This window comes from Nerophis ophidion, linkage group LG02 (assembly GCF_033978795.1).
Source record: "Nerophis ophidion isolate RoL-2023_Sa linkage group LG02, RoL_Noph_v1.0, whole genome shotgun sequence".
NCBI lineage: Eukaryota > Metazoa > Chordata > Actinopteri > Syngnathiformes > Syngnathidae > Nerophis > Nerophis ophidion.
In genome coordinates, this window is record NC_084612.1 from 40,380,189 (window position 1) to 40,394,293 (window position 14,105).

General features: G+C 42.1%; 1 long non-coding RNA gene across 7 annotated transcripts in view; it reads left to right on the forward strand.

Annotated features, from left to right (window-relative positions):
• The first annotated feature begins 814 nt into the window (after window positions 1–814).
• Window positions 815–14,105, forward strand: part of LOC133540781 (uncharacterized) — a 31,303-nt gene continuing 18,012 nt past the window's right edge. The window contains exons 1-3 of one of the 7 annotated variants that reach the window (XR_009803724.1): window positions 815–1,171; window positions 1,275–1,344; window positions 9,699–9,853. This is a non-coding gene — a long non-coding RNA (uncharacterized LOC133540781). The remainder of the gene's footprint in view (window positions 1,172–1,274; window positions 1,345–9,698; window positions 9,854–14,105) is intronic. The other 6 variants (XR_009803726.1, XR_009803734.1, XR_009803735.1 and 3 more) reach the window with 6 other exon arrangements.

Consider the following 14,105-nt stretch of genomic DNA (forward strand, 5'->3'; position numbering starts at 1 on the left):
ACGGCTGCGGTGAACACGCAGTGTCTCAGAGAGAAGCCGAGGAGCCAAGGTCACAGCTGCCTTTTAAACAGCTACTGCAGGAATACGAATAATCCAATGATGTCTCCGGTAAGATATATATCACAATTTCCCCATCCAAAAACATGCTGGTTGACGTACAGAAAACATGTTCGCTTGACTGCTCCGCTTCACAACAAACAAAGAAACACCGGCTGTGTCTCGGTGCTAAAAACAGCTGGAATCCACCGCTTTCCACAACAGCATTGGTCTTTATAGTCTCCATTATTAAATGAACAAATTGCAAAAGATTCAGCAACACATATGTCCAAAATACTGTGTAATTACGCCATAGACAGAGAGGACTTTTAGCTGTGTTTGGTGCAGCGCTAATATTTCCTTACAGTCCGTGATGTCACGCGTACGCGTCATCATGCCTCGACGTTTTCAACAAGAAACTTGCGGGAAATTTAAAATTGCAATTTAGTAAACTAAAAAGGCCGTATTGGCATGTGTTGCAATGTTGATATTTCATCATTGATATATAAACTATCAGACTGCGTGGTCGGTAGTTGTGGGTTTCAGTAGGCCTTTAAATCTAAATGTGAACCATTGGCGTTGTTAGAGCTATTTTAGCCCCCCTAAAATAATCTTAAGCCCTGCTAAATAATTTAGTGTTATGTTTTTGTTTTTTTTACAAATATATGCCGCCATATTCATTATAAAGTGGCCCGAATATGAGTTTAAATAAATAACCATATAACCTGTCATTATTCACTCAGTTTCCCCTCACTTCATAGCGGAAGGTATAGAAAGCCCCTTTAGTGCGCCAGTATCCAATCCATTCCACTTGTTCACGTCACTTCCTGTTTGGAGTTCACGCGCATCTGACTGTCTAGTTTAACGTTCACTTTGTACAAAACCAGCACATCTTTGCTTTTTTGTCTTCACTGTGTCACTGTTCCGTGACACTCTGCTCTCTGTGTTGATCGGTGCTAAGCCGGCTAGCATTAGCAGCCTGACATACAGGTGTGGATTCTTCTGTTGCTGGATGCTTCGGCATCTAGACCATCAGAATGCCTCCACCGAGGAAAAGATTCAACAAACCTGGCTAACGAACTGTAAGATCTTCAGCAAACTAAATGGGACGCCGGAGGAAGCAAAAGTCTTGGTGGTGAGAAAAATTGAATATTTTTATAAGTCTAGACATTGATGCAGTACTTGGTATCAATGTAGCTTTGTGACTTTGACATCATCTCAATGCGACCCACACCAAGAACACAGACCACACCAAGTGTTGATATGGACATGTTACAGAAGAACCTACAACATCATAACTGGGAATGTGTGAGTATCAAGAGCACGCCACAACACAGACTGATATGGAGATAGACCCTGATAAGAATTTTGTAAAAAACTATTTTACCTGTGAACAAAATGAAAACAGTGTAAAATCAGAAGATAGTCCGTCAATAATACATTTCAATAGTCAAAGCATACACACTAACTTTGAGGCTATCAAGGATTACTTGAAAGAATTTAGTCTTTGATTTTCCATTATTGCAATTACTGAAACCTGTTTCAACAATGATAAAGGTATTGATTTTAGTCTGAATGACTATGAATTAAGATACATAAACAGAATAAATAAAATAGGAGGGGTCGCATTGTACATTCATAAATCTGTTACATTTAAAGTTTTAACGAACATGACCATAGCAGTCGTTGGATTATTTAAATGTTTAACAGTGGAAATCATAAATGACAAAAAGACAAATATCTTCATGAGTTGTGAATACCGGGCACCTGGTTCAAGCATAGAAACTTTCAATGAATGGATGGCTAAACTATTTTCCTCTGTGAACCATAAAACCATTTTTATCTGTGGTGATTTTAACATTGATTTGTTCAACTCAACCAAGCAAAAACATATTGATGACTTCATTGACACAGCGTCGTTCAGAAAAGCTTTTATCAATTACGCCAAATAACAAAAGTGAAACCACTTCTGTCAGGACATGATCTCGAGAAATTAAATCACACCTTTAAATAAATGATAAATGGGTTGTACTTGTATAGCGCTTTTCTACCTTCAAGGTACTCAAAGCGCTTTGATACTACTTCCACGTTTACCCATTCACACACACATTCACACACTGATGCCTCCATCATGCCATGCAAGGCGCCAACCAGCACCCATCAGGAGCAAGGGTGAAGTGTCTTGCTCAGGACACAACGGACGTGACGAAGTTGGTACTAGGTGGGATTTGAACCAGGGACCCTCGGGTTGCGCAGGGCCACTCTCCCACTGCGCCACGCCGTCCCTTTATCTCGAATCGTTTAGACTACTGCAATGCCCTGCATGTAGGCATTAGCCAGGCCTCCCTTGCCCGCCTGCAGCTCGTGCAGAACTCTGCTGGTCGTCTGCTAACACAGACCCGCAGACGTGAGCACATCACCCCTATATTACTGTCCCTTCACTGGCTCCCTGTGCATTATCAAATCAATTTTAAACTCCTATTTGCTTTTAAATGTCCAAACAACCTCGCGCCAACATATCTCTCCGACCTCCTTCAGCCTTACTGCCCCACCCGATCCCTAAGATCAGCCCGATCAGCTGCTACTGACGGTCCCTGACACAAGGCTGAAGCTTAGAGGTGACAGAGCTTTCGCCGCTGCTGCTCCCAAGCTCTGGAACGACCTACCTCTGAGTGTTAGACAAGCCTCCGCTCTTCCTGTTTTTATCTCTCTTAAAAACATACTTTTATTCCTTGGCTTTTAACACTGAGTGATATCCATCCTGCAATGGCGCCCCATTATACACCTGCTGTGAACCTGTTTTTATGTTTTATTTATTTATTTTTTATCATGTTCTGTTTGTGTTGTGTTGTTTGCTCGGTCCTCGTATTATCTTTTAACCTGTCCATTGTACAGCACTTTGACTACCCTTGTGGTAAATTTTAAATGTGCTTTATAAATGAAGTTGATTTGATTGATGTACAGCTTGTCTCTATATCCAACCATAACCAAAGCAAGCAAAATAACAACACATAGGGCCACAATCATCCACAACATTTTTACTAACATTATGGGAAATCAAATCACCAGTGGCCTATTTATATGTGATATCACTGACCATTTACCTGTTTTTACTTTATATGACTGTCATCTCAAGAAAACCAAAGACACTATGGAAACAATCTTTAAACGAAAAACAACTGAGGAAACAATCTGTGCCCTAAACAATAGTTTAGCAGTTCAGGATTGTACTTCAGCTTACAGAGAACTAAATGTGGACAGTGCTTATTGTAATTTTTTTTTAGACATCTTTACTTCCCTGCATAATAAATACTGTCCTGTCAAAGAATATTTTATAAAAGGAAAAAATAAAACTAGCCCTTGGATCACAAAAGGTTTAATTAATGCCTGTAAAAAGAAAAAACTGTCAGAGTTGGTTTGTGACGAACCACAAGATGCAGAGAAGGAGGGAGGCATTTTGCAGGAAAACATGATTTAATTTAAAACACTAAGACAAAAACAAACAAAGGGTACAAACAAAAAGCGCGCACGTGGGCGGATAACAAACAAAAAGAGCTAGCATGGGAACTAGTAAAATAAACAGAGTTTAGCATGGAAGCTGGCAAAAACAAAAAGGCCTAGCGTGGAAGTTAGCAGGTCTGGAGCAGGAAACAGAAGTCGCACATGAAATATGAAAACAAACTTGGAAGCAGGGAAAAAAGGCAGTAAGCTAAAAACGCAATCAAATAAAGCTTAACACAACGCTGCATTGACAAAACACGACACGACAGGTAGCAACGACAAGAGCAACATCGACATGACAATAATTCAGCACTCGACTGGAGGACAAAACAGGTTCAAATAGGAGCCGGTGGATTGACACCAGGTGTGGCCAGGTGCCAATCAGCCGCAGCTGAAGGAAAACAGCGCACAGGGAAAAAAACAGGAAACAGACAAAATAAGAGCGCTGACAGGAACTAAAAACAGGAAATACTAAACACACACAGAGGAAAAACTAAAACACAAACTGTCAGTGGCAAGCCTGACAAAAACAATCTCGACAAACTTTTCATCAAAATAGAATAAAAACAAAAGAAGTCGAACAACGATACAAGAAGTACAAAAATAAATTAACTGATATTATAAGAACAAACAAAAGGTTAGATTATAAAAAAAAAAAAATTATATGAAAACAAAAACAATATAAAAGGAACTTGGGATGTTTTGAATAGTCTAATCAAACAAGGATATTCAAAGTTGACTTATCGTGATTACTTTATTGATGAAAATGGTGAAGATTATAATATGTGTAATGTAGTTAATAAGTTCAATATTTTTTTTGTAAATATTGGTCCTAAATTGGCTGTTGATATTCCAGACAATGGAGTTACAAAATCAACTATTGAACAGAATTCTTGGTCATTCTTCCTTTCAGCTACAAATGGGCAGGAAGTGACAAAAATTGTGCGGAAGTGTAGAAGTAAGTGCTCCACTGACTGCCATGATATCAACATGATATTGGTTCAAAAGGTTATACTGAATATTGTAAAACCCTAAACTTATGTAACCTATCATTCCAGTCTGGCCGATTTCCAGGTGAAATGAAAATCACTTAAGGTAACTCCGCTCTTCAAAAGTGACAGCAAACACGATTTCACCAATTAGCAACCAATCTCTCTTTTGCCTCAGTTCTCAAAAATCTTAGAGAAACTATCTAACTCTCGACTTGAATCTTTTCTTGGGAAGCATAATATAATCGATGTCGGTCAGTATGGCTTTAGGTTCAAACAAACAACATCAATGGCGATAACTGAAGCTATTGAAGAAATGACTAATGCACTGGCGCATAAAAAAGATATGCAGTTGGTATCTTTATTAATCTAAAGAATGCCTTTGATACCATTAATCATTCAATTCTACTAGATAAAATGGAAAGATATGGAATTATGGGGCTGGTTGGTGACTGGTTAACAAGTTATTTAACAGGAAGGGTACAGTTTGTAAAAATGGGTCAATTTTTATCTGATACTCTTGGCATCGCTTGTGGTTTCCCCCAAGGGTCCGTGTTGGGGCCCAAACTGTTTAATGTATATATCAATGATATGTTTAATACATCTAAAGTACTGAAATGTATTCTATTTGCAGACGACACAAATATATTCTACATTAGTGATGACTATAATGAGCTCATAAATACAGCAAACACAGCGCTAAATATAGTAAAAAAAAAATGGATGGACACAAATAAATGATCTTTGAACATGAATAAAACTAAGATAGTGATATTTGGAAATTGCAACATAACGTCTGAACAGAAAATAAGTATTGATGATACCCAAATTGAAATCGTAAATGAGAATACATTTTTGGGAGTAATAATTGATAGTAAACTATCATGGAAACCTCATGTCAAACGCATTAAAACAAAAATCTCCAAAAGCCTCTCAATTATAAACAAAGCAATATATATATATATATATTTATTAGGGCTGGGTAACGATTAAAAATTTTAATCGAAGTTAATCGCACTATTTCTCTGATTAATCGCGATTAACTGCATTGTATACGCAAAGCCCAATAATGAATTCAAAAGTAGTGTGTAGTGCACCTTTATTGTAATATTCCCCCACATGAACAAAAGCGCCAAAACATTTGTTGTGCAAACACAATTTAAATCAGTCCTTGTTAAACAGTAGCAGTTAAATAGCATATTTTATGAAAATGTAAATACAAATATTTAAGCTTATTACTACCACTGCCAGGGTATTATGTTATCCTGTTTGTTATGGAAAATAAATATAATCAACATACAAATCTCTGAGCCACAATCATAACATCTGAACAGGCAATTTCTGAGGTAACAGCAGAAACATTTTTTTTAACAGGGATCTTATGTTTAAAAAACCTATATTATAGGTAGTGGGCTGTTTTAGGGAATTTTTGATCAAATTATCCGTAGTAGCAATATTAATAATGTTGTGTTTATTCTGCATAGTGCACTTAAAATAATTATGACCATATCTAGGAATTGATATGGGAATTTTCCGATTGTTTGCTTGGTGCTTTGATAAACTGGTACTATATTATGATGTTATGAGCCAGGGAATAAAATAACTACCCTACCCAGCATGCAACAGGAGTGACGAGCATGCGCGGTAGCCCGGTATAGGTTGTGTCGCCATGACGGCATCTTGTATGTTGTGATATGCACGCTCTGAAAGTAAAAGTTAAGAACTCAGCCAACACTCCTCGTCTGCATTATTCATAAATAGACAGACAACACATATACTCCGCTGCTTCACAGGCCGCTGGATGTAGCCGCCAAAGTATTCCCATGCTAGCTAGTCGGTCTAGCAAGCACTATTCAGTCCAAAACGGCCCGATCTATCCATATTTAGAATTGTCTGGCGGTCGTAAGTGATCCCGGAGTGACCACGCTGTAAGCCAACCATGAAATTTGCAGAATTGTCCGGTATTTTTGCCAAATGTTCCATCTTTACCAAGAGCCCCTCGACGCCGGGCGACGCCATCTTGTTAAGAAAAGGTGTTAACAAAATAAAAGCATGTAAACAACAAACGCAAATGTGCGATAAAATAATTGTCGGCGTTAATAGATTGATGAGTTAACTCATAATTAACGCATTAATTTGCCCACCCCTAATATATATATATATATATATATATATATATATATATATATATATACATACATATATATATGTATATATATATATATATATACATATTTGTTAGCCGTTTGTGACGTTTTGTGCTCGTGCGCTACGTTCACTCGCATCCTGTGCATCTCCTGGGGGCTAAGCCCCCCCTGCCCTTAAAAGCTAGTGGCGCTCCTGATTGTGAGCGTTAAATGTAAAATGGCAGCGCTAAATGTAATTTGTGATTTGTGGAGTGCACAGGCGAAGAGCCATCAAAACCATCTCGGAATCGTCTGAAAAGGCTTCACGTTGGCTCTGGTTGAGGAGGGGGGACGTGTGGCGTAGTGCGGTACCTGGACACAAGTCGAGGGACGTACTGATCACCCCCTCCGAGGGGGTTTGATTAAGCACCCTATGATACCGGGAAAATCCCCAATGATGTGTCCAGGGTTGCACCATGAGGTGTACTATAGTACTAAATGTGAGCTCTAAATGTTACATATGAACCTAAATGTAAGCCCTAAATGTTTTGCCAAGTGGAAAGATAAATATAAGTATTTCAACAATCCGACGCCTCTCAGCTGCAAAGTCGCGCCCACATCTCTGCCTCTCAGTGCGGACACTCCTACATCTTTATTACTGCAGAAGAAGGAAACATCCATCCATTTCCTACCGCATGACATATGATAAATGCCAACAATGACAATAGAGTTGCATATTTAAAAAAAAATGTTAGCTCTAAAGGGGTGAGTGTCCTTTGTCACCGATTCTGTTCATAACTTTTATGGACAGAATTTCTAGGCGCAGTCAAGGCGTTGAGGGGTTCCGGTTTGGTAACCGCAGGATTAGGTCTCTGCTTTTTGCAGATGATGTGGTCCTGATGGCTTCATCTGACCGGGATCTTCAGCTCTCGCTGGATCGGTTCGCAGCCGATCGGTTCGCAGCCGAGTGTGAAGCGACCGGAATGAGAATCAGCACCTCCAAGTCCGAGTCCATGGTTCTCGCCCGGAAAAGGGTGGAGTGCCATCTCCGGGTTGGGGAGGAGACCCTGCCCCAAGTGGAGGAGTTCAAGTACCTAGGAGTCTTGTTTACGAGTGAGGGAAGAGTGGATCGTGAGATCGACAGGCGGATCGGTGCGGCGTCTTCAGTAATGCGGACGTTGTACCGATCCGTTGTGGTGAAGAAGGAGCTGAGCCGGAAGGCAAAACTCTCAATTTACCGGTCGATCTACGTTCCCATCCTCACCTATGGTCATGAGCTTTGGGTCATGACCGAAAGGGTAAGATCACGGGTACAAGCGGCCGAAATGAGTTTCCTCCGCCGTGTGGCGGGGCTCTCCCTTAGAGATAGGGTGAGAAGCTCTGCCATCCGGGAGGAACTCAAAGTAAAGCCGCTGCTCCTCCACATCGAGAGGAGCCAGATGAGGTGGTTCGGGCATCTGGTCAGGATGCCACCCGAACGCCTCCCTAGGGAAGTGTTTAGGGCACGTCCAACCGGTAGGAGGCCACGGGGAAGACCCAGGACACGTTGGGAAGACTATGTCTCCCGGCTGGCCTGGGAACGCCTCGGGATCCCCCGGGAAGAGCTAGACGAAGTGGCTGAGGAGAGGGAAGTCTGGGTTTCCCTGCTTAGGCTGTTGCCCCCGCGACCCGACCTCGGATAAGCGGAAGATGATGGATGGATGGATGGATTTTACCACGGTAAGGTAGCAGCTCTCTGAGCTGCTACCTTACCGTGGTAGAGGAGTTTGCGTGTCCCAATGATCCTAGGAGCTATGTTGTCTGGGGGTTTTCATGCCCCCTGGTAGGGTCTCCCAAGACAAACAGGTCCTAGGTGAGTGATCAGACAAAGAGCAGCTCAAAGACTTCTATGGAATTACAACAAAATGAACTCAGATATCCCTCCCCCGGACGCGGGTCACTGGGGCCCCGCTCTGGAGCCAGGCCCGGAGTTGGGGCACGATGGCGAGTGCCTGGTGGCCGGGCTTGTCCCCATGGGGCCCGGCCGGGCACAGCCCGAAGAGGCAACGTGGGTCATCCCTCCAATGGGCTCACCACTCATAGGAGGGGCCATAGAGGTCGGGTGCATTGTGAGCTGGGTGGCAGCCGAAGGCAGGGCACTTGGCGGTCCGATCCTGGGCTACAGAAGCTAGCTCTTGGGACGTGGAACGTCACCTCACTGGGGGGGAAGGAGCCTGAGCTAGTCCGCGAGGTAGAGAAGTTCCGGCTGGATATAGTCGGACTCACCTCGACGCACAGCAAGGGCTCTGGAACCAGTTCTCTCGAGAGGGACTGGACCCTCTTCCACTCTGGCGTTGCCGGCAGTGAGAGGCGACGGCCTGGGGTGGCAATTCTCGTTGCCCCCCGGCTCAAAGCCTGCACGTTTGAGTTCAACCCAGTGGACGAGAGGGTAGCTTACCTTCGCCTTCGGGTGGGGGGACGGGTCCTGACTGTTGTTTGTGCTTACGCACCAAACAGCAGTTCAGAATACCCACCCTTTTTGGGTACACTCAAGGGAGTACTGGAAAGTGCTCCCCCGGGTGATTCCCTTGTCCTACTGGGGGACTTCAACGCTCATGTTGGCAACGACAGTGAAACCTGGAGAGGCGTGATTGGGAAGAATGGCCGCCCAGATCTAAACCCGAGTGGTGTTTTGTTATTGGACTTTTGTGCTCGTCACGGATTGTCCATAACAAACACCATGTTCAAATATAAGGGTGTCCATATGTGCACTTGGCACCAGGACACCCTAGGCCGCAGTTCCATGATCGACTTTGTAGTTGTGTCATCGGAACAACTACGGTCAGGTGGCTGCTGCACCAAACTTACATGACAGTGATTGCGTTGTTTACAGCAATGTAATGTTCATATGTGACATAATCATGAATTAAGAGCGCAGCAAAATGATGAGAGACACATACAAATAGAAATAGGTTACATGAACCCACCATGACCCTGATCAATCAATCAAACTTTATTTTTAAAGCGCTTTTCATACATAAAATTGACTCCTGCATCTGCCTCCCAGGAGCCTATTGGCCATGGGGACCAGTTGCTGGGTCTCTGCCATACCAGAGTCCATTTGGATAGACTGGAGATGCAGCAGATGAAGAGACAGGGCTGCGGAGCTACCACTGAGCGCCGGGACGGACAAGCTTCACAGTGTCTTGGCTGAATGAGCAGGTATAGGACACCTCAGTCTCCTTAGACGCATCCTCGCTCTTCCATGCGGACTGGACACTGGCCGACAGCGATCTTTTGGTTGCTTTGTTGGGGGTGCTCCTGGCCGTGCTGGTTGTATCAGCTCTGCTCTTTTAATGTCTTTAAAGTCCTTTGTGTTCTCTGATGTTTGATGTTTTCCTCTTGCACACATGTGAGGGTTGTGTGCTATGGCTATGAGTTGTTTTTTCCCTTGGCCTCCGGTTGGACCCCCTCTCCAGGGGCCCAGGGTTAGATCGATTTCACCCCTCCTCCCCATTGTTTACCTGTATCTCACCTTTTTTGTAAGGGGCGCCTGAAGTTGGCAGACCCATCAGTGATCCTGTTTTGTCTCCCTGTAATGTTTGTCTGACCTTGAATAGGATTGTGCTGAAAATTTTAATTTCCCCTGATAAAGGAAATGCAACGCAAAGTGCTTTACTAAGTAAAAAACAATACCCCAGTGACTCCTAACCCCCATTATCACATACGTACGCACGGACAGAGATACCAAACACACACATGCATCTATATGGACAAATGATTGCATGGCCGAGTACAGAGGAGACATGTGAGTAAACATTATCACAGGAGCCATCTGCACCAGGAGGTCATCAGACCATGGCCACCAGGACTCTGACACAAAAGCGCCCCAACAAACACGGCCGATAACCCCTGAGGCATATAGCTTATCTGAGGAACGTTGGAAAATAAAAATAATAAAACTTATCCCCCAATTTTAATGGCATAATTTATCACTACCTGCATACATATCTCCCTCACACTACAACACACACACATCAATAGGGACTGGAGGTCGGCTGTGATGGCTGACCTCCTAATTTTAATTGCACAGTAGACAATCTGGGAGCTTAATGCACTCCCACATCACACATGCACGGGGCGGATAGGGTCGGGGGTCTCATTGTTTCGTCGACCGGTCTGTGGTCTGGTAGTCTGCCATTACCATGCCTGTGATGGACCAGTCTGGGTTTGGAGGTGGCCAAGAGAACGTTACATTTCGGACTGCATTGTGCCAAGTGTAAAATTTGGTGGAGGAGGAATTATGGTGTGGGGATGTTTTTCAAGAGTTGGGCTTGGCCCCTTAGTTCTAGTGAAAGGAAATTTGAGTGATCCAGGATAACAAAACCTTTTTGAACAATTCCATGCTCCAAATCTTGTGGGAACAGTTTGGAGCAAGCCCCTTCATATGTGAGTCAAGGCGGGTGGCCAAATACTTTTGGCAATATAGTGTATATTATCCAAACTTATTATAAAAACTGTATTGTAATGGTTCACAAAGCTAACGCATAGAGACTAAATATATCATCTTAAAGTTTGGTATAGTAGTGGTTCACAAAACTAAAACATAAAACCTACTATTTCTAACTGTGGGTATTGTAGTGGTTCATGTAGTTGACTCATTGAATTCATACTAATGTTGCCTTTGTAGTATAATGGATCACACAGGTGACCAATTCATTCTATAATTATTAATCATATATATCTAAATGCTATGTTATTGCCTTTCACGTAAAAAAATTAAATCAAACATTTAAATTTTTGGGGTTATTTTGAGTGAAGAATTGGTTTGTCTGTCAGTTAGTTGGTTAATTAGTAACATCACTGTAAAAGTTATGCGCTCATTTAGATACAACTTCCAGGAAATGTCAACAATGGGATAAGAAACAAGTGATTAAATTGTGGGTGTAATGTGGATCATTTCTACAGCGTTACCTTATGTTTACAGGGCACAACGTCCCCCCCCTGCACTCCCTATCACCCACAGAGACAAAGAGTGGAAGATTAACAAGCGGATTCACTCAGTTTAATTCCGCTATAGAACAAACGCACTTAATTGGTGATATAAATACAAGAGTAACCTGAGTTTTTGGTTTCCATTGATGTGAACTTTTTAACTGGCTTTTTGTCTCGCTCTTATTTTCCAGCATTTTTTTTTCTAATTAAGCATTGATGATCCTTCTTGGTTGGACTATTGTCTTTTCCCTGCTGTGCCTTGACCTGATAAAGACATTGTTCTTTGAACACAAATATTTCCTGTCTTGCAACCTGGGTTCCTGCTACACATCCTGACACTTAATAAAGTGGCGCACTCCTGAAAAAAAATCTTCAAATAAATTTAGCCCTGGTGGACTGCCAGCAGGCTTTTGTGACATGTTTCGTTTGTAGCCCCAAGTCGGTCTTTAACAATCACGTTAGTTGCTAAACACTGCTATGAGGTGGCGACTTGTCCAGGGTGTACACCGCCTTCTGCCCGATTGGAGCTGAGATAGGCACCAGCGCCCCCCGCGATCCCAAAGGGGAATAAGCGGTAGAAAATAGATGGCTGGAGTTGCTAAACAAATTAAACCCTCCAAACCTTAAAATGTCACTAGCTCTAAAAACATAATCAGTACAAATCTAAATTTATTTAACGTAATGCGAAAACTAAATAGATAAAAAGATACAGTAGATAGCTAGATAGATAGTACTTTGATTCCTTCAGGAAAGTTCCCTCAATAAAATTAAAATTCCAGCAGCAGTGTACAGAATTGAGATCGAATTTAAAAAGTAAATAATGGTGGTATAAATGGAAACAAAATAGAAAAATATTACAATAAGAATAAAAATAACACTGAGAATAAAAATATAACTGTATAATAAGAATATAACAACAAAAACTAGGCAGTAAATAAATAATAATAAATGGGTTGTACTTGTATAGCGCTTTTCTACCTTCAAGGTACTCAAAGCGCTTTGACACTACTTCCACATTTACCCATTCACACACACATTCACACACTGATGGAGGGAGCTGCCATGCAAGGCACTAACCAGCACCCATCAGGAGCAAGGGTGAAGTGTCTTGCTCAGGACACAACGGACGTGACGAAATTGTTACTAGGTGAGGATTGAACCAGGGACCCTCGGGTTGCACACGGCCACTCTCCCACTGCGACACGCCGTCCCAAAATAACAGTGCAAAAGTATTGCACTGTTATTATTTTTGCATCCCCTGTCATCCTTGTAGTCGCCCTCCACCCCCAGAGTTGTACAGTCTAACGGAATGTGGGACAAAGGATTTAAATATCTTAAATACATAAATAATGGAAAAAATAGAACATTTGATAGAAAAGTGAATTCAAAGTCAAACAGATTGTTTATCAGACATTTAAAGGCCTACTGAAATTAGATTTTCTTATTTAAACGGGGATAGCAGGTCCATCCTATGTGTCATACTTGATCATTTCGAGATATTGCCATATTTTTGCTGAAAGGATTTAGTAGAGGACATCCACAATAAAGTTTGCCACTTTTGGTACTTCCTGAAAAAGCCTCGCCTTTACCGGAAGTCGCAGACGAAGATGTCGCAAGTGTGGGGGCTTCTCACATATTCACATTGATTTTAATGGCAGCCTCCAACAAAAACAGTTATTCGGACCGAGAAAACGACAATTTCCACATTAATTTGAGCGAGGATGATAGATTCGTGTTTGAGGATATTAATAGTGACGGCCTAGGAAAAAAAACAACAACAAAAAACGCGATAGCATTGGCACGTATTCCGATGTTTTTAGACACATTTACTAGGATACTTCTGGGAAATCCCTTATCTTTCTATTGTGTTGCTAGTGTTTTAGTGAGTTTAATATTACCTGATAGGCGGAGGGGTTTGTCCACGGGTGTCTTGACGCCATGTCTCACGGGTGTCGACGGCAGCTGTACGGATGACACAAACTCAGCTGATATCCGGTAAGAAGCGACTTTTTAACCACAATTTTCTCACCGAAACCTGCTGGTTGACATTCGGTTGGGATCCATGTCTGCTTGACCGCGCTCTGATCCATAGTAAAGTTTCAGCTCCGGGAATTTTAAACAACAAATCACCGTGTGTTTGTGTGGCTAAAGGCTAAAGCTTCCCAACTCCATCTTTCTACTGTGACTTCTCCAATATTAATTTAACAAATTGCAAAAGATTCAGCAACACAGATCTCCAAAATACTGTGTAATTATGCCGTTTAAGCAGACGACTTTTAGCTGTGTGTGTGCGTAGCGCTCATACTTCCTAAAAACGCGTGACGTCCTGCGTACACGTCATCATTACACGTTTCCAAGATGAAACTCCCGGGAAATTTAAAATTGTAATCTAGTAAACTAGAAAAACCGTATTGGCATGTGTTGCAATGTTAAAATTTCATCATTGATATATAAACTATCAGACTGCGTGGTGGGTAGT